Genomic DNA, 25,275 nt, shown 5'->3' with positions numbered 1-25,275 from the left:
TTTTTTCCTTTTCTCAATAAAAATAAATAAAAAAAAACAAAAAAAAAACAAAAAAAAACCCTGAATATTCAGTACAAGCCTTGCAAAATGGTGTTACCGGTGCTAAGTTGTTTAACAAGCTGGGTGGTGGGCTTTCACCATGTTTATGTGGCTTTTTTTAACTCTATTTTTTAGGATTTTCTCTATCCTTTATACATATTTTTAAGCACACTACATACCATTTAGATGGTTTTTTCACTTGAATCTATCTTTACTGATCTCTATCTTTTTCTGATTGCATGACTCTTTAATCTGATAAGTAGCATAGCTAGGATTCACGTGACAGCTTTGGTAAATGACTTCAATTCCTGAGACTCTAGCTTTATGGCAGAGGTATTGCTTATTATCACAACTCTGCGGAGTTTCTAGGTTCATGCTACCACAAAGAAGCATGCTACTCATAAACATCACTTAAGTGTTTGGTGGCAGGGCCTCTTAAGCCACTGTGTGGTTTTTGTTGCTAACGCTGACTCAGGAAACCTCTCCTAAAAGAACTGTGCCTCTGCTCACTGTCAGTTAACAGAGCCTACCAAAGAGAAGATAATTACCAAGAAGCTGCACTTGACTCTGTTTCTTTTCTATCTAGTTTTTTTTTTTTTTAAAGCTTTTTCAGTCTCTATATTTCCCACACATTTGGGCACCATTTGTAGATGGAAGTTGCTGTCCCATCATGTTCCATAGCTGTTTCGTCCCAAAGAAACACACAGAGGCTTTTATTTTTACTTTTAACTTTTGGCTGTTTGAGACAGGTTCTCTGTGTATTTTTGTCCTGGAATCACCTCTGTAAAAGAGGCTATCCTTAAACCCACAGAGATCTGTCTGTATCAGCCTCCCAAGCTATTCTCTCTCTCTCTCTCTCTCTCTCTCTCTCTCTCTCTCTCTCTCTCTCTCTGTCTCTCTCTCTCTCCTCTAAGAACTTTAATCTTTAGCCTGTATATATTTTTAACACACTGTAAACATCTAGAGGTTTCCTTCCTCTTTGAATCTCTCTTTACTGTATATCTCTCTTTTTCTGACCACATGGGTCTTTAATTTGCTAAGGAATATGGAGAAGTTTTTTGCCACAACTCTATGGCGTTTCAAGGTCCTTGCCAGGAAGCAAGCTGCAATAGTAAACAACAGTCAAAAGCTCCTATGGCGTTTTCTTGTCAGGAAGCAAGCTGCAACATTGTATCCATAGCTCCATAGTCCAGATCGCCTGCTTGAAAGAGTAGGAGTTTTCCCTGGCTGGAAGGCCCAGAAAGCCAGCATTTTAAACCAGCTCAGCTTTTTTTTTTTTTTTTTCTGCTATGGCTGAAAACCGAAATGTTTTACTCTAGTCTTTCCCAAGCTTTCTCAGGCTTTCTGTGGGTGTAATTATCCACGTGGATGCCAATCTGTAACATGAAGGGGCCTGCTTGTTTGTTTTCTGTCCTGCCCAGTACCCCCAGCTGTTTTGCCCCAAAGAAAATCACACCTAGGTCTCCATAAATTATAAGCCTATTGGCCCATTAGTTTTAGCCTCTCACTGGCTAACTCTCACATCTTGATTAACCCATTTTTTCTGATCTATGTTAGCCAGGTGGCTCAGTACCTTTATTCAGTGGGGCAGATCACATCCTGCTGCTTTGGTGATCTAGGCAGGAGTAGGAGGAATCAACTTCCTCCTTCCCAGAATTCTCTTGTTCTCATTACATCATTTCTACTTCCTGTCTGGTTTTTCTGCCTACATTTCCTGCCTGACCAATCAGCATTTATTCAAAACATGATTGACAGAATACAGACAATTCTCCCATAGCATTATATGAGAGAAGATTCTATTTTCAATAAAAATATAACCCAAGGAACAGAGGTATTCAACTCATTCAAACACTTGGACCTAACATATTTAAGCTTCCTAGAAAACTACAATCTACTGGTTTTATTACAGCCTATCTAAGTAGAAATTCTTATTTGAAATCAGAATAATTTTAATCTCATATGAAGCACTAAAAACACTATGGTTACCAACATATTAGAAATTAGTAAATGTTTAATATTAGCTAATAGCTGTGCTGTCATGACTCAGAAAAAAATTAATGAAATAATTTCTAATCATATTGAAAGACCCTCAGAGAGGACCTTCCCTCATGAGGAGACCCCTGAACCCAAGGAACAATCCGAGACCACTGGCTGCAAACGGCAAGAGGTTTCTTTATTGAGAGTACACAGGTACCTGCGGGCGTCAGAGTCTCTTTGGAAGACTTGCGTGCCCTTACACTGGGCAGGGGGTCTTTTATATGGAAACGGGTGGCAGAAGCATGCATGGTTACAGGGATTCCATTGGTCAGTTCGAATGAGGTGATGGGTTCACTTGGGGACAAGTTTCTCGGGGACATGAAGATCTGATAATAGCTGACTTGGCTCTATCTAGGGCACATGTAGTTTTCCCCAGAACTTTTTGTTCCCCTCCTAGGCTTGATGTCTGACCACAGATATCCTGTTTGGCAGCCTAAGAGTACCGACTTCTAAGCTGGGATCTTTTAATATTCTGCTCTGCTGTGGGATAATCTTCTTGTACACTGTAAAGGTGTGTCTGTTTTACCTTATCTGCCTAGGGCAGCTTCTGATTGGTTTAATGAAAGTCTCAACAGCAATAGTTAGGTAGGAGAGGATAGTCAGGACTTCTGGGTAGAAATAGGAACTCTGGGAAGGAATCAGAGAGGTGGAGATTCAACATGTAGACATGGAGAAGAGGGATGCATGAACTGAGCAAAGGTAATGAGCCATAGGGAAAAATATAGAATAATATAAATGGGTTAATTTAAGTTTTAAGAGCTAGTTGAGAGCAAGCCTAAGCAAACACCAAGCTTTCATAATTAATAATAAGTCTCCATGTCATCTTCCAGAGTTGAGTGTACAAAGGAACTCTGACTACACAGCTCTTCTCTTAGATAGATGCCTTGTCTAGTCATCATCATAGAGGAGTTCTTTGGCACCAGATGGTAATGTGTGCAGAGACTCACAGCTGTCAGGAGCCAATTTCCTCCTAAAATCATTGCAGGAACCATCACCCTGGGGAGTCTGCAGAGAACCCCACACCCCTAATTGTGTTAGGAATCGTTCTATTGACAGAGCCTACCCCACACCCAAATTGGCTGTTAATGGAGAGCTATCTGTTAGCGGAACCCACCCGACATTCCAAACTATCTAGAGAACTAGGTGTGTCAGCTGCTAGTTGTGACTTCCTGGCCTACAGACCAACACAAACCATGTGACCAACGTGAACCACGCGGCAAGAGCCCAGGCCCCTGTGCCCACCCCCCAACTCCTTACCCTATATAAGCTGTACCCCATCTCTAATAAACGGAGGCTCTGACAAACTTAGCATAGCCTCATTGCTCTCTCTCTGCTCATATCTTCCAGATAGTGCCTCTCTAGGACCCTGGAATAACTGAACTGCAGGGTGGGTTACAACCCCTAGACTAAGTAAGCCACCCAAAAGCGGTTTACACACAGCCAGGTATTATTTTTGTGGTAATTCTCTTGGATCTTGCCAAACACAGATGGAAGATATTCAACTATAATTATTGCTTAGAATGTTCTACATTCACACAAGTTCAGTTTCCCTGGTAGCTTTCTATAAGGAAAATAATAAATAGGCTTCTCACTACTAGTAAAGAAAGACCTCACTCTAAATAAATATCGACCTAATTTACTAATACATAATTAGTGCTATATACTATTTAGGTATCTGAGTCAGTACTTTAAAGCCGATCCTCTTTAGTAAACCAATTCTCCCAAACAGTGATTTATTTTCATGTGAAAACATGTTTATATATACTTCAGAATATTGTTCCCTATGCGATCATGGGTACTTGTATTAAATTTGCAAAGCCCATGTAAAAAGCCAGACACAGCAGCATTTGACTAAAATCAGAGCAATGGAGAGGCAGAGACAAGCGAATCCTGGAAGCTTGTTGGTCATCTATCCTTGATAAATTAGTGAGTTCTAGTTTCAAAGAGAAACTGTCTCAGAACTTAAGGTAGACAGCAGTAAGAAAAACAGCTCCGTTCATGGCTGTCCTCTACAGAATTATGTTTGTATGCATCTTTGTGCATACACTTGAGCACACACACACACCAAACATACATGTTGAATATATACATATTGAATATATGTGTAGATTTAATTATATATGTTATTCAGTATATATATACACATACACTTGAGTATACACACACACACACACACACACACACACCAAACATACATGTTGAATATACACATATTGAATATATGTGTAGATTTAATTATATATGTTATTCAGTATATATATACACATACACTTGAGTATACACACACACACACCAAACATACATGTTGAATATATACATATTGAATATGTGTATATTTAATTATATATGTTATTCAATATATATATATATATATATACACATACATACATTCAATAACACAAAGGAAAATACATTCTCAAGAATAAAAGCATGCTCCTCATCTTGCTAATCTGGATAGAACACACAGATTTCAGATTTAATGTTTACCTTATTAGAGAGATTACTTTCTTTATAGGACAATCTTTCAAAATTTGCTTTAATGGAATAGTTAAAATGTATTTTAACAGGTGACTAAGTCTAACTTTTTTTGTTAAAATAGTATGCAAAAATTCTTTACAAAGAAGGCATACATGAGTAGGGCACCAATTATGTATTATAATGAAGATATATGAAATTTAAATTAAGATCAAAATTATATAATACCTACTATACTGGCTGGGTTGGTGTGTTTGATGACGAGCTAGATTCATCAGAAAGGAAGAGCCTCAGATAAAGAAATGCCTCCATGAGATCCAGCTGTAAGGCATTTTCTCATTTAGTTACAAATGGAAGAATTACCACCATGGTGGGTGGTGCAATCTCTGGGCTAGTGATCCCTGTTTCTATAGGAAAGCAGGCTGAGCAAACCAGGGGAAATGAATCAGTAAGCAGTTTTACTCCATGGTCTATGTATATGCATTAGTTACTGCCTCCAGGTTCCTGCCCTGCTTGAGACCCTCTTCTGGCATGTTCCAATGATTTATTATGATCTGGAAATGTGAACCAAGTAAACCCTTTCCTCCCCAATTCCCTTTTGGCCATCGTGTTTCATGACAATAGAAAACCTAACTAATTAGCCAGACGGTGGTGGTGCATGCCTTTAATCCCAGCACTCGGGAGGCAGAGGCAGGCTGATTTCTGTGAGTTCGAGACCAGCCTGGTCTATAAGAGCTAGTTCCAGGACAGGCTCCAAAGCCACAGAGAAACCCTGTCTTGAAAAACCAAAAACAAAAAAAAAAACTATGATACCTACTTAAAATGTTAATGAATTGCTTTAGAAAAGATTAATTATTTCTTGTAATACATAGCATAAACTGCATGGACTAAAGAAGCTGAAGATGAGAGGAGTAAATTGTAATTTAATAGTAGTTCAAGTTGGGCGGTGGTGGCACACGCCTTTAATCACAGCACTTGGGAGGCAGAGACAGGCGGATCTCTATGAGTTCGAGACTAGCATGGTCAACAAGAGCTAATTTCCAGGACAGGCTCCAAAGCTACAGAGAAACCCTATCTCAAAACAAACAACAACAAAAAAAACAAATAAATAAGTAAATAAAATAGTAGTTCAATTTATTCTTTTTTATAATGTTAAAACTTAATTTTTAAAAGATGATTGGATTAAAACTCTAACTGGTCATCAGGTGATAAAGTTCAATTGGAAAGCTAGAGAATTCTTTAAAGCTTTGATTTCAAATTATCTTTTAATTGGAAAACTTTTTTTTAACAAAAAATGAATAAAGAAATTTGTCAAGATATAATATTAAAACTACTATGAAAATCATAGTCTGGTTACTAAGAAATTTTAAGAAACAAAGAACCATCCTATGCTTATAAATCTTCTTTGGGGATATAGTTGATCAGTAGTCAAGATAAATAATTATTTCTTTTATTTCTATCAGTTTTCACAAACACATTGAAAAACAACACCATCCAAGAATTTGCAGAAGTCATTTTCCCATGTCTGTAATGCTGTTTCTAAACTGCTACTTGATTTATGATGACCCAGGCTTCTTCAGTGAGCAGTTTATACACATGCCAAGTCCTTTACAAAGGTTGTGAAAAATAATGGTTATTTGCCAAAATATCTGTTGTTTCCTTTTCCTAGATCATTTTCTCATCTTTGCGTTCAGTGACTTGAAAACATATTACCTACATAAAAACTACTATATGGCTGCTTAGAGAAGATATTTTTTAATTTCTCAAACTTGGAGGATAGCAATATATACTTCATTTGGTGAATGGATAAATAAAATATGAATTATTCAGATAGGATCCTACAAAACAAAACATTTTTTAAGTTTATTATGTCTTTATGATATAATATATGAGACCCAATAGCATAGGATTTGCCCAACTACCATGGCTGTGTTGTAGTCTATCTTATCCTCTGGTTAAAAGATATTATGAGATAAGATGGCAAAGTATGTTTTATTACTGTTGCCTACTTATCTGCTGTGAGAAATCCTTCAGTAAATGTGTTGCTTCTATTGGTTAATAAAGAACCTGCTTTCAGCCAATGACTTAACAGAGTAAATCCAGTCTGAAAGAGATATATAGAAAGAGTAGGTGGAGGCAGGGAGAAGCCATGTAGCTGCTGGAGAAAACAGACACTTGATAGAACATTGCCTGGTAAGCAACAGCCACACGGTGATACACAATTAGTAGAAATCAATTTAAGAAATAAGAGCTAGCTAGGGATATGCTGGAGTCATTGGCCAAGCAGTGATTTAAATAATATAGCTTTTGTATAATTATTTCTGGTCTGAGTGGCTGATAAATGAGTCACCTCTGCCTACACTTACCTAAATTCATACTTAAAGAACATACAAGTATCACTATAGAGAAAGAAAAGAAATGGGGAAGAGAGTGTTCTTTAGAGATCATTAAATTCCCTTTAAAAATATATTATTACAGAATGAGAAAATAAACCTTAGATTTGTAGAATATTTATAAAAGATTCAGCTGATAAATTATTTCCATTTGACTTTATAAAGAATTATTACATGTCAACAACATGAATGTAAACAACTAAATTTAAAATTGTACAAAATATATAAACAGATATATCTCACTAAAGGAGAGACGGGTGCCAGCTAAAAATATAATACAGCATGTTCCACGAGGAAATACAATTAAAACAATGAGATTCTACTTTATACTTACTAAAATATACAAAATCCTAAGCCTCAATAGCAAACTATGAATGAGAATGAGAAATGGAATTCCTATTTATTGAAAAATGGCACATTCATTTTTGAAAGACTTTTTGGTAATTTTCTATAGAATTAAATACATTCTTTGCTCTATACCTCAGTAAGTGTACTTTGTGCTATATACACAAAATGAATTGAAAATTTATATTTAGACAACCACCTATGATTGGTTGTTTATAGCAGCTTTATTCTTAATTTGAATTGCAAACAAGAATGTGTCCTTCACTAGGTGGATAAATAGAATACAGCCTTTTCACAGAATATAAGTCAGCGTTGAGTAAGTAAGTTAATCTAGAAAAAATTGGAAAGAATTTAAGTGTATCTGTGTAGCTAAACTAAAGGGTTCCTGTATATATGTGTAAAGGGCAGTCTGGAAGAGAGTCCCATTTGGATAGGTGGATTAAATAAACAGATGCTCTTCCTCAATGAAGGCAGGCAGCATTGATTCTCCTGAGGTAGCAGAAAAATGTTGACTGCATTCTCATTTGGATTGTATGAACTGGGGACACAGAGTGTGTATCTCATTGACTCTGGCTCTCCTTTCCTCAGTTTCTACATATCTTGAATTTGATGCTCTACCCCACAAAGTCTATCCTATCTCTCTGTTCAAGCTAAGTTACTTTTTTGCTTTTTCTCCTGCTGTTTTCATTTTCTGAGATCTTTCAAGTATTAACTCTTTTGTTTTTTAAAAAAAATTAGTCTTGCAAGCTCTACTTATTCTTTTCCATCCAACCTACCTAGGGTGGATTTGTTCCCTTTACAGGGCATCAGTAAAGCTTTGATGAAATCACACACAGACACACACACACACACACACACACACACACACACACACACACACACACACACACATCTCCTGTCTCCCCCATGCTGTATCTTGTTCCCACGGTTGTGATTGTTTCTTTATTCACCTTCTGTCTCTTCCTGGAAGCAAGCAGAAGAAAAAAAAAAAAACAGAAAGTATTACTAATACTTGGCTCCCCAACATTCTAAAAAGGGTTATAAATTGAGTATCTAGTTGTCAAAAGATAGATAAGTGATGGCATCATTGGTTCAAATAAAATTGTTTTAATTATCATCCAATAGGTGAAAGAATTCTCAAAGTATTTATAGAGAATTTTAATGAGAAATAATAATATTACAAAATGTATCATATTTGTGTGAGACAATGTGATAGTTTTAGTTAATTTTCTTATAGTTTTATACATTCCTCAAATGATGGATTTGAAGGAAGATAAAATAAATTTATTTTCTACTAAGATTTTCTTTGTACAGAAAGAGAAATATCTTGTGCCATCAATCCATATTCCTGCCTAATCTCTCAATTATCTGTTCACATTACTGAAAGGAAAACAGTGATTACCGACATGTCTTCCATAAAATTTATAGCTGTATGAAGGGAATCACAGAGGACATTGAATGATAAATCAAGAATTAAGGATAAATGATGTTGTGATTTTGTGCTGATTCATATCTTTATTCTTAGTTCTACCATTTTATTATTCTTAAATTTATGTATTTGCTTCCTTGCTTATGTATTTATTTGTATATGGAAGACACTTTTATGCCATGTTATGCAATGGTGATGAGAGGGCAGTCTGTATGAATTGGTTCTTCTACCTTGGTGTCAAACTCGGGTCTGTAGGCTTGACGATAATTTTACCCAGTGAACCATTTCACCAGCCCTCAAATTTCTACTTTATGAGAACTGAAAATTATCAGCACTGCTTTCAAAGTCTGTATACTAACCCTGCTTAGCATCCTTTGTATGTGCTGCTTATTCCCAACCCTGGGGCCCAGTCACTTCCATTACCAGGAGTCAAGCCTACTTTAACATCTTCTTGTTTTCATTTCCAAGAAGTCCTCTCTTGCCACTGTAGACTGGAAATAAATCCACACAGTTCTTCGGATGCTTCAGTAATTGGTGCCCACACCTCCTTCTCAGTCCTGAAACCTAAGCCAATTGTTGGGCCTAAGTGACTCAGAATAGCTACACTGAGTTCCACCTTCTTTGTGTTTGCTCTTTCCGTTACAAGCAATTTCACTCTCTCTGGCTCAAGTCACATAATTAATCCTGATTTTGCTTTCACGGTGAAACCCCTACCATTGGGAGAAATCTGCTTACATCTCCAGGTTTCTTTTAAAGCTCAGTACAATTTAAAGAAGAGCTCAGTATAATCCATTCTTTAACTTCATAAATCTGATAATATTTTTGAAAGTGCGAGACAGAATCAGCTGTGTTATATTTGGACATTTGGAGTCACAATGTACAGACTTCCTCAAGATAATCTACTATATATAAGATGACAATTTTATATAAACTCCTAGAAAGACAAAATCCAAACATTTAGACATGGCAAATATTAATAAATATGTCAATTACTTATGTTGTACTCCAATATCAAGCTGTAATTCAGTCACAGTGCCAACCAGTTGATAATAAATGAAAGGAAGTGAGACAAGGCACCATGTCAGAAATCCAAAATATTTCTGTGGGTATCATGCTTTAGAGAAGCTTTTGCCTAAACTCTGAGATAGCTGAACTCCTTCTCACATAGCTTCAAAAATTAGCTCTCATGTTAGCCCTTTATTATTTAGATGAAATAGGTTATTGAAATGGTGCTTCTCAAAGACACCTAACTCTTTCAAACTGCATTTGAGTCTTCAACTATCTAAACAAAAAATTGCCAATAATCTGTTCCATTTTTTAAAATTAAAACATCTTTCTTTTATTTTTGAGATTATAATTATATAATCTCTCCCTTTACTTTCTTCCTCCCAGTCTATCATAAACCCCTCCTTGCTTTCTTTCAAATTCATGGCCTATTTTTTGGATAGTTGTTGTTCTATGTGTATACACATATGTATATAAAATATATGTGTACACATATATATATTCATAAATATGGCCTTTTCAGTCTGTATAATGTTGCATGTATTTGTGTTTTCAGGGCTAACTATTTGGGACTGAGTAACTATTCATTGTGCTCTTCCCTGGGGAAGACAACTTCTCCCACTGTACTGTCAGAGTTGTTTTATATATGTATATATTGGGACTGGTTACCACATTTGTGTTTTTATTGGATGTTATCTTCTGTAGATGTCTCCATCTTCTGCAAAAAGAAGTTTTCTTGATGAAGGATGAGGACCACACTTATCTCTGGTGATAAGGACAACTATTTGGAGTGAGCTGGGAATTCTGATAGTTTAGTAATGCAGTGGTTGTCTAGATATGGTGGACATATCTGCTGGTAATTATACTGATTATTAATTTATGGAAGATGATCCAGTCCACTCTAGGTAGTGCTATTCCCCATGCACAGCCCCTGAATTTTATATATAAAATGAATAAAATCAGCTGATCATTAAAAGGAAGCCAACAGTCAAGAATGCATTGACTCTGCCTTTGTTCTTTACTGTGGATATGTTATGACTAGCTGCATGATTTCTTGCCTTAATTTCTTCAAAATCATGAAATATAACAGGACATTAAGTCAAGTAAGAGCTTTACTCCCCTACAATAATTTTTTAGCCATTAGTATTTTATCACAGCAACAAAAATGAAACTAGAAAATCCTCCCTGCAAACGTATTGGCTACTGATAGATTCTGTAGTAGGGAGCAATTGTCTTCAGTTGTCCACCCACTGAGCAACCCATCAGTTTTCACTGGATTATTTAAATCCCCTGGTTTACAAAGCCTGTAGAAACTAAGACTTCATTTAATTAAATTTTGAAATTTTGAGAAGTTGGGTTTGCTGTGGGACAATGGTCTTGTACCCGGTAAAGATTTTGTCAGTTATCTTAGTTTAATAAAACGCTGATTAGCCAATAGCCAGGCAGGAAGTATAGGCAGGGTGACCAGAATAAGAGATTTCTGGGAAGAGGAATGGCTCAGTTTTTAGTTGTTACCCAGACACAGAAGAAGCAATATGAGAATGCCTCACTGATAAAAGGTACCAATCCACATGGTTAACACAAGCAAGAATTATGGGTGAATTTAAGATGTAAGAGTTAGTTAATATGAAAGCATGAACTCAGAGGCCAACCAATTTGTAATTAATGTAGTCCTCTGTGTGTTTCTTTGGGACTGAATGGCTGAGGGACCTCCCTGGTGGGACAGAAACCTCTGTCAACAAATTAATGTAGGCCTCTGTGTGTTTCTTTGGGACTAAACTTCTACAGAACGAGACAGGACAGAAACTTCTGTCAGCAGGGTCTTAATAAGTTTAGGTAGTCTTCTCTGTAACGTAGATTGATGATTTATCATGTTTATACTTATAATTTATACTTATAATTTTCCATTTGCTTACTTGAATTCTATTTACTTTTGCTTTCCATTTTAGGAAAACCAAAATTTAGTGTGATAATAAGCTGCTTTTTTTCTCTCCAGTAGTAAAAGGAAGTTGAAGTACCTGAGGTTTTATTTCAACAATATTTACCAATTTTGTTTACATATCCATAGAGAAACAAGCAAGCTTACTAGTGATTGCTGTTTTAATGAATTATTTTGATTGCTTGCTTCAGAAAGGCTCACTGTTTTATATTAAATCCTCCTCAATTATTGAAATGCTGATTTAAATTCTCTATTGTGGACTGGTGAATTTTCTTTAAACCATTGTTACTGTTTTCTAACAACACACATTTATCTAACAGAGGACTACCTGCCTGTCTCCATGTAATTATTTAAATCACTTGAGTAAATTTAAAATTACTCTCTTCTAGTTAAATTACACATTATAAATTTTAGCTGAAAACCAGCTGTGAGAACTCTATCTGTCCTTTCTATTCCTTAAAAAGAAAATAGTAATTGTTTGTTTTTCTAAAAATCGCTTTAATATTATTGTCATTAGTGAGATATAGAAATAGTCTGCTTCTCAAAATAAAGCAACATCCATAATAAATAGTAAAATTTCACTACTAGTTCAACAAGGATTTATTAATATAGACCTCTATAAATAATAAACATAATCTTCCTTATAATCTTCCTCAGAGAAAAGACATTCTCATTATAAGAATTTATGTTAGGAAATGTAAGAGGCAGTCAAGTGCATATGTTTAATCTATAAAATCACCACAACTGACATCATCTTTAAGATTTCAATATCTATGCCCATGGTATGATATATATTAGAAATATTATCTATACATATTATATATAGAAAGAAAGGAAATATATATGCATATTCAACCCTGTCACTCAACATACCCTAAGACTAAGTGAAGAGAAATCATTTCACTTGTAGAGTAAGAGTATTATCAATCCCCAGCAGGTATCAAGAAGGAAGTTTTAATTCCTAAACACTCAGAGATGTGCTATGCTCCTCAGACCAACAATCAACAGAAATTTCTAAATCAACAGAAAAATATACATCTTTGAAATAAAAGTGCCTCTAGTATGGATTGCACATTAACTTTTGCAAATTGAAAGAGTCTACTCAGTCATCCTTTTTTTCTCCTATCTCCTTCATGACTTCACCATAATTATATGGCTTGAGAGCACAATCACTAGTCCCATGATGCATTTTTGCTATTCTTATGTTTGATACCAAAGAGGGTGCTCTGAGTGTGGTTTGGATGTGAAGCATCCTCTTAGCTCAGGAATTTATAAAGGCTTTGTTGTCATTCCTTGTCACTGTTGCAAATGATAGAACTTTGAGAAGAGGCCCAACAGAAAAAAGCTGAGTCATTCTTCACACGCGCATGTGTGCAAGCGTACACACACACAAACACAGATACTCTAAACATTTCTGAAAATTCTCCTCACCTTCTTTCTTAGTACTTTCTTGTTTAAATGATAAAGGTTAAATGAGTATGTTATACTCAGCTTTCTGACTCTGAAGACATACTTGAACAAATCAACTTAAGTAAAAAAAACTTGGTTTTAAACTTTGTATCCAATGTTCCAGGATATATGGTGGTTTGACATTTCACTTAGACCCATATCAAAGAAGAAACATCAAGGTAGAAGAGTATGACATAGAACCGCTGCTCACCTCATAGCATTTAAGAAGCAAAAACTGCGAAAGAGAGAAGAAAGGACCGGAAACAAAAGCAAGTCCCCACTGACCTACTTCCTCCATTTAAGTCTTACTACCTAAAGGCTTGTTCTACTCCAAACTCATCAATAAGTTCATGCAGTATTGAACGTACCCTCATCACCTTATTTTTTCTAAAAGAGTCACCAGCTGGATAACAAGATTCAAAAACCACATATAGCTTTGGGCTGAGGGAGATACATCACATCCAAACTATAAGAGTAGAATGCAACTTCTGCAAGAAGCCAGACTTTTCAAGTCCTCATATGCTTTGCTCTCTCTCATGTGATGATTTTTAGCTGTTGATGATGAAAGCCTTCCCCGTCACAGATGTGTTAGACAGCCTATTCTTCCCTACCCGAGGACAGCTTCGCAGGATACTCTTTCTGAAACTTAAGTTTCTACCCCTTTTTTGGACCATCCCATCTTCTAAAATGCACGTGGCATATTTTATCTTGAATCCAAACTAAAATAGTCCTGGTCACTTTTTCTCCTGCAGCTACTTTGTTTTATTCTCCCCCTTATAGTAAAATTTATTAATAAACTGTGTTTTTTCCCCTGCCTATTCTCTCTTAAATTCAGTACATTCAAGATGTTGCTCCTCAGATATACTCTATATATCTTTGTCATAATGTCAGTGGACCTCAAGTTGCTAAAACCATGGCTAAGTTCTCAGGTGAGACTTACGCGACTTGCCACTAGCAGCACCGATGACTGACGCAGTAAGCTGCCACCTCCTAGAAAGGTGCCTTGACTAATACTATCTTAGATACTTAAAGACATTTCATTGAAATTTCTAGATTTCCATTTTGGTTTACAGTTTTAAGCTCAATCCATACAATGATCATCCCTAAATTACACTCCCAAATTTCCCGCTGAACTCTCAACCTTTGAATCTAGTAAGGAAATTTAACATAGTGAAAACATGTTTCTCAATAATGTAGAACCTTACTGCTCTATTTCATGAGTGAATCAACTTTTTACAACCATGACATCCAAACTTACAGTGCATTAGTTTCTCTACCACCTGAGTATGGATTCTATTACCATCTACATAAAAGTGTTTCTGAATGCCTTGAGCCAGTATTTAATTTTCCCTGTAATTTCAGAAGAAATAGCACTCAGTGGAATGATCATGAAATATGTTTATATCTCCCTGCTTAGGAAGAGATTTTGACTGACTTGCAGTTAAATATTATCAAATTCCTTTGCAAGACCCAAAAGATGGTCACATGGGTTTTCTGGCTGGAAGTACATGCACAATGTTGGCTTCTACTAATAGATTTCCTAATATAAGGGATTAACACTACGTAATCTTTATTATATCATACGATTTTCAAATCTAACTTTGATTTCATTTCCTTGGAGTATGAATACATTCATCCACAGTTTTAAGTTGGATTGCTCTTCAAGTTCTATTTCTGAATTTTGTCAGACTCTGGTAAGGAGGATTATTCTGGCGTCAGCAAATGAAATGGAAAACTCTGCTTTTCCCCCCAGTTCTAAATCAGATCATACAGAGGGAAAATTATGTTCCTCAATCAGCTGCTAGAGTTTTCCTATTAATCTACTGATATCCAATGGTGCTGTGGCAGGTAAATTTTATCTCTAGACTTGTCATACTTTGGGTTTTACGGCCACCTCTTCTGCTAATCTTTCCTTGTGATTTATTTTTCGTGGATTCTTTTTGAGTTTAGTGGTTTCACTTATTGCTCATTCATTTCTCTATTTGTTTGTATGAAATGGGGTCTTACTGTACAGTTCAGGCTAGACGCAAACTCTGAAATAATCCTGCCTCAGCCTTCTTCTTTGTTTGTTTGTTTTTTGTATGAAATAGGATCTTATTCTACAGTTCAGGCTGGCTTCAAACTCTGAAATGACCCTGCCTCAGCTTTCTTGAGGGCTAGAATTAAAAGATCAGTTATCTGTAATCTATTTCATGTTCTTTGGAGCTCAGGAAATAATTAAGTCCTTTGAGAAATTTAATTTGGAAACAAAATTTTCAAATTTCAGAGGTCCTTATAAGAATTTAGAGAGAGAGAGAGAGAGAGAGAGAGAGAGAGAGAGAGAGAGAGAGAGAAATTTATCATTACTTCTTTGGTAAAATGCTATTCTGTTCTGCAGGCATTTATTCCCATACGCTGAATTCATGTTATGACTCAGGTTTGGTTTCTTTTAAACTCCCACATTGATGAATCAGCATGAGTATAGCTATTCTATCTTAGGAGTTGCCATGATTTTCTACAAATTTGGTGACTCACAAACCAGGGTCATAAGAATCTAACATTTAGCCATATGCATCATAAACATCATAGTAATAGTATTTAATATTTACTATGAAAGTAGGAAGGGACAGATGTATATTTGGACCATAAAGACAAAATAATACAGGGTAAGGAAAGGAGAAGTCTGTGGAGCCTTCTCACACTCCTCTTCACGAGACAGGACACCCAGGTCTCCCTCTACCTCTGAAGAGGAAAGTGCAACAACAGGATTGGAACATTTTATTTTGCAAAGCCCATTTACAGCTCAGCACTTAGTTTTGTTAAGAACTGGGCACATGACATTTTTGGCAGAAGGAAAGCATATGTTAATAAAAGTTACATTATGTGTACAGGCAATCAAGAGTTTTAGGAATTATCTCACCAGTAAGGAAGTGTTCTCAAAGCCAAGTTCCTGAACCTCAGTCAGTGTTCAAACTTACAGCAAAACTTTTGAAGGTCTGCCTCTGACCTGCTATAGTAACACAGCCCCAGAAGGTTCCTAAACACACTGAACTTCTGATTGCTTTCAGATTCTAAACACAAAATTAAGATTATAATTTATTTTAAATAAGCTTGTTTTGATTTATTTAACAAACCCAAATTGTAAGAATCATTTATCTTCTCCAGTAACCACTCTGTTCATTTCTGCAGTGACATTAAGAATATAATGCACTTTTCAAATTCTATACTTATCATAACCATAATTTTAGTAAACATATCAGTTCTACTCATATTTTATTTTTTGAAACGAAGTCTTATCTAGCATAGGCTAGCCTTGAACACACTATATAATAGATAATGACCTTTAATATCTGATCCTGTTGCCTCTAATCTACAAGTCTGGGAATATAGACATTACACTGCCACACTAGCTTTATACAGGGCTGGGATCAAAATCAAAACAATTGTACATACTATTTAACTGTGCCAACAGAGCTATATCCCAGGCCCCATTTCACTTGCTTTAATCATGTTTTTACCTTGAGTGACCCAGTAAATTTTAAATTAATTGATATGAGTTATATGAAGAACAAAATGCATCATGAGAGATTTATAAACAAAAGAAATGGATCTATAATCCATGACAGAATCCATTCTGCAATAGTTCTGAACCCTGATATTAAAAACATAAGTGTAACTTAATGGCATCTCTTTATTCACCAGCTGTTTATCTACACATGTTCTGGTAAAGGAACAATTATCTACTCAAAATGTCATACAGCTCTGGAAGCTACTTGCCAGAGAGAACAAAAATTGGTCTCAGATGACCTTGGCCATTCATTATATAGTAGATGTAATGACACACAGATACTCAGCAACGGGGTGGATGCCATTTAGAGATCCATAATAGAACCTGAGGACAAGCAGAGACACATAATCTCAATCTGAATTAATTTTATTATAATTAAGTCTGTTGTAATTGTAAAGTTTATTGAATGCTAAGAGAATCAAGGTCAGCTGAGGTGAGGCGTTTTTTGCAGCAGCCAGGAAGCGCGTCTGCTGTGTCCTCCTTCACACCCGCAGTCTGCTTTGGCTGTGAGATAATTCATGAAAGGAGAAAACAAGTACAGAATTTTAGAGTCAAATAAGACTTTCTCTTTGAATTGTGCAATTATAATTGGCCAATCTCTAGCAGCTGCCTCTTAGAATTTGTGTTTTCCAAATGTTAATAGACCCCAAGTTAGCAATAAATGTGAGCACTGGGTGGAAATCTTTTTGTTTTGTCTTGTTTCATCACAGCATAGAATCCTTTCTCTTATGGTACACCCCTGTCATTCTCCACACAAATGAGAGGTGCCACACATTAAGCCTGGAGTATTCTGATTATTTAAATATCTTACGGCGGTTCTTATAAAACATGGGGAGTTTTGGAAGAATGGCATTATTTAAAGCATATATTTTTATATTTTATTTCATCTACACTTTATTTTCTAAGCATATGTATGTAGGTAGATAAATAAATGATTAATATATAGATTAGATGCATACACACACCCATTCATACAGTAAGAATGAGATTGGACCAGGACTATTCAGAAGCCTTAGCAGAAAGAGAGCTACTGCGCTTTTTTATATTTTAAATGTGGAGGTTGTTCTCCCAGTTGGAACCTAGATGAAATTTTTTCCTAAGGTTTCCTATAGTATTGGCTAAATTAACATCATAAAATATTACTTCAACCCCAACAAGGTTCTTCAGAAAATTCTTATTTGTTGCAAGAACAACATTCATTTGTAAAACTTTAAAATAAAAATCAATTTGCTGTTAAGTATATGTTTACTGATAAATTTAAAAAGGAAACTCCATAAGAAACATCCCACATACTTAAAACGATCATGACATTGCATTTATGAGCTGAATGAAAACATAATATAGAAATTAAATTAGGTTTCCGTTTTGAATTGACATTCTAATTTCTGCTGGGAGTGGGTAACTAAATTTGTAACTATGGACACTTTCCTCACAATTCAGAATTTTCCACGGCATTAAAACAAATCACAACCACCTCCTGTGGATCAACACTCTACATCATCAATGGAAATCGAAACTCAACCGAAATAGATACTTCATGCTGCTGCCAAGAGGAGAAAGTTCAGAGAAAAAGGTGTAATTAAAAGTATGACTGAGCAGATGTAGTCACAATGAGAACACTTCTCACAAGGCAGAAAGGGAAAAGTGGAAAACGGAAGCAAATGCTCCCTCCTCCACCATGTCATATTTCCATCGCTGACTAAATCAGTTGGGCTTGAGAATCTCAGCTTTCTGGGATAGGGCCCAGTTGCTATAGAAACTTACAACTGGGAGCTAAATAAAGTAATTTCTATGCTAGTGTTGGTGTCTATAACTTCAGCACCTGATGCTAACCAAATTGTGCTCAATAAACAAATTTAAACTTTAAAAGCCTGCAATGCGATCACAGTGCTTTCTATACAACTGATTAATCTCAATTGATCTTGGCTCAGAGCACAAGAACACAAGAAATCTCAGAAACAGAAAAAGACTACTTAAGGCCAATATACCTGCACCCTTTGTTTCTCTTATCTGATTTCCTGCTTTATCCCCCTACTTCTATCCTGTCTTAGTTCTCAAATAAAAAGTCAGCTCCCTCACTCCCCGACTCATCGATAACCCTGCCTTCACTGATCCCTTTTAGACAATTTATTCTATATTAAACCACTCCCTCCTGGCCTCCCCCTTTTCATTTATCCGACTCGAAACCTAAAGAACAAAGAGATCAGGCAGCCCAATAGGTACTTATTCCTTAATCCTCCCAGCTGGGCCTGTTATTGCTGCACATTTGATTATACGATTACTCAGTATTTGACAAGAAAACAAAAATCAGAAGCTGCCCTTTGATGGACCTGTTTGTGTGGGTATACCAGGCCCTTACCATTTTATCATAAGAAAAACTTTTCATATCAGCAAGGATCTCTTTTATACAGAGACCTCAGAGTGTTTTGGATTTTGCGCTCGCGCCCGCGCGCGCGCACATGCGCGCGCGTCTGTCTGTGTGTGTGTGTATGTGTGTGTGTGTTTCTCTTTCTCCAGCAGAAGACTATAGGTAAATAATTGTATAATCTCCATGCACTCTACTGGAAGAACTTTCTAGGTCACATTCACTATAAGGATTTAAAGTAGGAAAAAAATTTTACTGGGGTGTATTATCTCCTTAAAGTACACAAATAAGTTTACTATAAGCACCCAATATATATTTATGAATTGGTTTCTTCCTATGAAACATTCATTATAATATGTATTTGAGCAGGACTTTTATGTGTTCTAATACTGTGTTTGTTTTACATTTTGTAAAATTGTGCTCCTGGTACCCGGGCACAATTTGGCGACTTAGATGACTCTGACTTGAGCCATCAAAACAAGCGGAACCATGACAGGATATTGGGTGCCTACATGAAAGAACTATTGCTTATTTATAGAAAAAATAAAACCAATGACACCATCAATTTCCTAATCATTTGTTGTCTAATTCTTTTATTTCTAAGAGTCGTTGTATTATGTGCAGAAACAGAGATTTTTCTGCAAAAAAAAAAAAAAGAAATATGGAGAGAAAAAAAGGAAGAAGGGGAATTGAGGGAGGAGGGGAGAAAAAGCAAGAAAGGAGGGAGGGAGGGCTTGTGAATGTAGTGGATCCAAGCTCCATAAACTCAAGTACTCTTTTCTTTTTTAAGTTTTACTTTGAAATGAAGATGAAGTTTTTTTTTTTAGAAGGCAATATTTTCTTTTAATTATCAAGATGCTCTCAAACACCAGGGGAGATTTTGAAACACCAAAATAGGAACTGATAATATGAGCTCACCATGCATCTATAAATCTCTCCCTCCAGGTTCCTCTGGATTCTAGCTGCTTCCCTGGCCTTAGCCCAATGAGCTTTCAAAAAGGAAAAAATAAAAGAGGAAATGCTGGGGGTTAAACCTAAGATTTGACCTGCTAATGCCACTCAGTGTTTGACCAAAATTCTCATTAAGAAACAACATGAAGTCATTTTTGCTGAGGAAAAAAAAAAGGAACACCCAAGAGAATTACAGAAATATATTAGGTTAACTGTCAGATACATGGAGCTGCCTATATACCAAAACAAAAACATCCTGAGAGAGATGAGCTATGTCAGGAACAAAGTCAGCCAACAATTGTCAGCTGGGATTTTTGAATAGCATTTAAATCTACCCAGCAGCACTTGGGAGCAGGTGACTTCTAAGAGGATGAGGGAAATGAAATTCTCTTAGCAATGGAAATAGGAAGAATGGAATTTATTTTTTCTCGTGTGTGTGTGCATGCGTGCGTGTGTGTGTGTGTGTGTGTGCGTGTGTGTGTAAATGTTGTAGGTGTCTTTATTTTCTTTTCTCTCTTCCTATATAATCATCTTGATTCTCATCATCTGCCTAGATATGAATAATTTGTGTGTCTATATACAATTTATAGCACTTGATAGGAAATTTATGAATATTTTATACATATAAAAAAAAAGAAAGAATGTAGGAAGGAAAGTGGATAAAAAAAGGAATAAGCTTTAACTTGGAGCTCTCTCTGAAAGAGGTAACAGGATGATGAGTTCAGACAGGACTGAGGTTAGATATCAGAATGCTTATGCTTTAGCCTTAAGCTGTTAAGTGGCAGCTGGCCACCAGCCCCAGACAGGCGGTCAGTCACCACTGGCTAGCAGAATTTGGCTTCCAAGACAAGCAGCTGCAAAGAGCAAACAGCCTAGTAGCTTTATAGGAAAATTTTCTGGCTTCAGGCTGTCAACCAGTCACAACAGGAGACGCTTGAGGACACCTGCTTGTGCCCATATGCAAAGCAAAGAGCTTGTGTGTGGCAGAGTGCTTGCAAAGGAAGCACCATGATCCAGGGTGTCATCAAGGTCCCTGGTCAAAGCTGAGGATGGATCTACTTGCAAGTGTGACATGTTCCGTAAAAACAACCAAATGTGAACCTTGAAATCAAGTCCCTAAAGCAAGTTTGAACTAGAAATCACAGAGACAGACAGAGTCAGAGACAGACAGCCATAAATCCCTGGTCCAAACTTCTACAGCAATTGGATCAAGGCAAACAATTTCCGTTTTGATCACTATTGCTGTGCTCAATAACAATGGTCAAAGCCCATTCAAAGGTGTTCTAAAGCTATTGAAACCGTCTTTAATCCCCCTATCATTAAAACAATTTCCAGAGTGCCTTTTAAAAATAAACTTGGAAAACGACTATAAACACAGTTTCATCATTTTAGCACTGAAGAGTACTAACTGTATCACTGTGTCCCAGGCACAATTCCAAAAGAATTACAAGGTCTTTATTCTTATCCTTTATATGTTTTCTAAATCTGAAGACGGCACCTAACGTAGTGATACCACAATATGTTCTAGAAATTTAACCTTAAGCCTTTATTGCCCTCTAAATTCTTTTGAGCTTACCTCTGAATTATACTCTACTTATTAACACTTTGGAAGCTGTAGTAAGAGATACTCAATATTTATAGGGAAATAAATTTATTTTTTTATTTGATTGTGTTTGAAGGACATTCTTTAATGCACCATATCCATAGGAGAACAACAAAGCTGAGTTAGGGGTCAGATCAAGAGATACCCCTGAGGCAGTGCTAAAAATAAAATCTAAGTTTCTCAAATGCATTCATTATGGTATTATCTCATATTCTGTCTCCTGTATCTCTTTTCTGTGTCATAGCAAATATCACTGCTTATTTGAGGAAATAAACATCAATTTGGACATTATTTATGCATGATGCATCATTGTGAATAGGATGCTAAATTTATTTAGGGCACTAGAAACTGCATACCGTGTGTGTTCTTTTATCTTGTTTCTTTTTTGAACCATGCATAAATCATATATAGAGAGAGATCAATAGATATAGATAAAATAATTGTGCAGCATAGACCAACAGCAGCTTCAAGTAGCTGTGTGTATCTACTACACAATTTAAGAAATAGAACATCACCAAGTCTCCTTAAGGATCTTTTCTGTTTTTCTTTATGGTCTCTTCAAATTTCTTGTGACCCAAAATACCATATTATTTCACTTTCCATATTTCAAACACCATATAAACAGACTCACAAACTCTGTTATTAAGACATTTTCATCACTTTCATGTTTTGAAGGGTCATTATGTTATTACCATAGCTATATTTTACTTAAGTTGGTGATTTGTAGTGTTTCTTAACTTCATGGTTATAACCTATTCTCATATTTGTGTACTATGATGCACATTTTCCTCTGCATTACTTGTATGTTTCTCATAGGCATCATGAATTCAATTTCTTCACCAATCTTTATAGAAAAGCAATTAAATGACTCTCTTCTTATATGCAAAATTAAAGTTTATCACTACTAAAAAGTTTTAATATAAATTTAAATATGGTAGACATAGGGAAAGGTTGGGCTTAAGGAAAAAGCAATAATCACAATTGACTAATTATGGAAGTAGCATGGTTGCCCATTAACTGATGAAGAGATGAAGAAGATATCAAATATATACACAAAGGTGTTTTGCCCAGTCATAAAGAAAAATTCAAGTATGGTGTTTACAGGAAAATTGAAGTAACAGAAGACCATTATATTGTGTAAAATGATTTAGACTCAAAATGACAAATGCTGCATTTTTTTTCCTGCATGTGGAAGAAGTGAGAAAGAAAAGAAATGATTTGTGGAATCAAAAAATGCTCAGTACATGGTACACTTAAATAAAATGTCTTTATGCAAACCATCACTACATATAATGAATTTATAGTGAACACTCACACAAGCACACACACATACACATACTAGTATACACATCTGAAGAATTTTAAACTTATTTTCATTTATTCTTTGGCAATTTTATCGGATGAATATAAAGCACGTTAGCATATCTGGCCCCTATCCCCTTCTCTCCAACTCCTCCCAGACCTCTCCTTCAGAGCTTTTCTTAAACGGTGTAAATATTATTGTTCTTGATCCACTGCGGCGAACTTCTCGACCAGCGAGAAAGAACGACCACCACACGAGGATTCTTCTCAGATCACGCTTTACTGGAGTGCACTTGGTTGAGAGACAACATGAAGCGAAGGGGCCCGAGAGCACTAAGGTAGCTGCATATATAGGGAATTGGCACATGGGTCACCCTGTGATTGGTTGCCACAAAATATCAACTACATTAGAAATAGTTACTTTGTATATATGTAAGAGGTTCATTCTTTCTTTCTATTATTTTTTGAGATTTATTTTGTATGGTAATGGTATAGAAATTGCTAAATCGATATTCAAGGTTGCTGTTTGGCCTCTATCAAATGAAGATCCTTATGATTTAATTATGATTACATGTCAGAGAGACAAAGATGCTTTTAGGAGAAATATGTCCTGTCAGGTGGCGTAGTGAGAAACTGCTTCAGGCTGACCCAGGATCAGTCAGCATTATCTTTCTGGAAATCACGCAGACAGCTCAAGTGGTATAAAGTAAAGGCAAAGTACATTCTTTTGACCCAGATAAGGCCTCCAATTATAGAAACTTGTAACCCTTTCTATGGGTTATCTTGAATTCCTGCTCAGGTTGTTTGACCCTGATGCTCTTGGAGCATATCAAAATACCACACATCCTACACTGATGCTGTCCACTCTACGGTCCTTCCTTTGACCATGAAACAGAAAAGATGCAGCAGGCCAAGTGAAGACAGGACATTTTCTCAATAGTTCGACAAATAGTCTGTGCAAATAATGCTCAGATTTATTTTTTTAAAACCAGTCATCAATAAATTTGTTCCTGGATTTTCTAGTCTTTGTAAATTCATTCTCCCAAGCTTTCTTTGCTATTCTCTTACACTTTTACTAAAACAATGTAAAGAATCATCTAAATTTCTATTCTGCTATCAACCTCATCAAATTTAGTGGGAAAAAAAAAGCATCTTCTTCATGAAATAACTAAAATAAATAAGTCAAAATTCTTTATTTACATTTTCTGGTTACAATACTTTTTCTCCATACATACTCCTTTCCAAAGCTGTCTCACATTTTATTAACATTTAAGCATTCACAAAAGCATGTTTGAACATCAATATTTATTTATTTATTTATTTATTTATTTATTTATTTATTTATTTATTGGTTTTTCGAGACAGGGTTTCTCTGTGGCTTTGGAGCCTGTCCTGGCACTAGCTCTGTAGACCAGGCTGGTCTCGAACTCACAGAGATCCACCTGCCTCTGCCTCCCGAGTGCTGGGATTAAAGGTGTGTGCCACCATCGAACAGCTGAACATCAATATTTATTATGATGATGAGAAAATAAGAAACATACACAAAAGCGGAGAGAATGAGAGGCCTAAGTGTTTGTGTGTCTGATATTCAAATTCATTTAACTGGAATTCAGTTTTGTTATTTGTTGTTGTTTTTTTTTTTTGATTTTTCAGGAGAAATGAGGGCTCTGCATTTAAACTTACCATGTAACAAAACTATTTTCTTTCTAAGACTTCTACAATGTGTTTATGCACACTGAAAATGAAAGCAAGAGCAGTGGACATTTGACACAGATGGGACTGGAATGCTGAGTTGTTATTGGAAAATTGCTTAAGATACATAAAACATTATTATGCATCGGTCTAGTTTACTAGGAAAAATACCAGGAAGAGTGATGGGGAACGTCTGTCAGCCAATGATTTTTAAGAGGTTGGACTAGGTTAGGGCATGGTCTTTTGGGTATGCAGAGAAAACTGCCTGCAATTCCAAACTTACTCTCTCTGCTTCATGCATCACATACCTGAGGTTAGATTTCTCATTGCTGTTCCACAATTTTGCCCATTGTAATAAAGAAAATATAAATGGAATCTTTTTTTGTTATCTTGGTATTCATTGACCTCTGTCCTTAGTCCCCAACAGAAGAACAAATGACTTCATGTATGAGCATTATGGCTTGGCAATACCAAACTCTAGCATGGCACTAAGGAAAACTGGTTCACTGACAACTCTATAGAAAATGCTATATCTTTTATTGGATTATTTGTGCTTTTGATGACAAATTTAATGAGTTCTTCATATATTTTGGAGATCAGACCTCTGTCTGATGTGGGGTTGGTGAAGACATTTTCCCATTCTGTAGGCTGCCATTTTGCCTTGTTGGCCATATCCTTTGCATTACAAAAGCTTTTCGTTTCAG

This window comes from Microtus ochrogaster, chromosome 2, assembly GCF_000317375.1.
Source record: "Microtus ochrogaster isolate Prairie Vole_2 chromosome 2, MicOch1.0, whole genome shotgun sequence".
NCBI classification, from domain to species: domain Eukaryota; kingdom Metazoa; phylum Chordata; class Mammalia; order Rodentia; family Cricetidae; genus Microtus; species Microtus ochrogaster.
Note: the sequence above shows the minus strand (reverse complement) of the source record.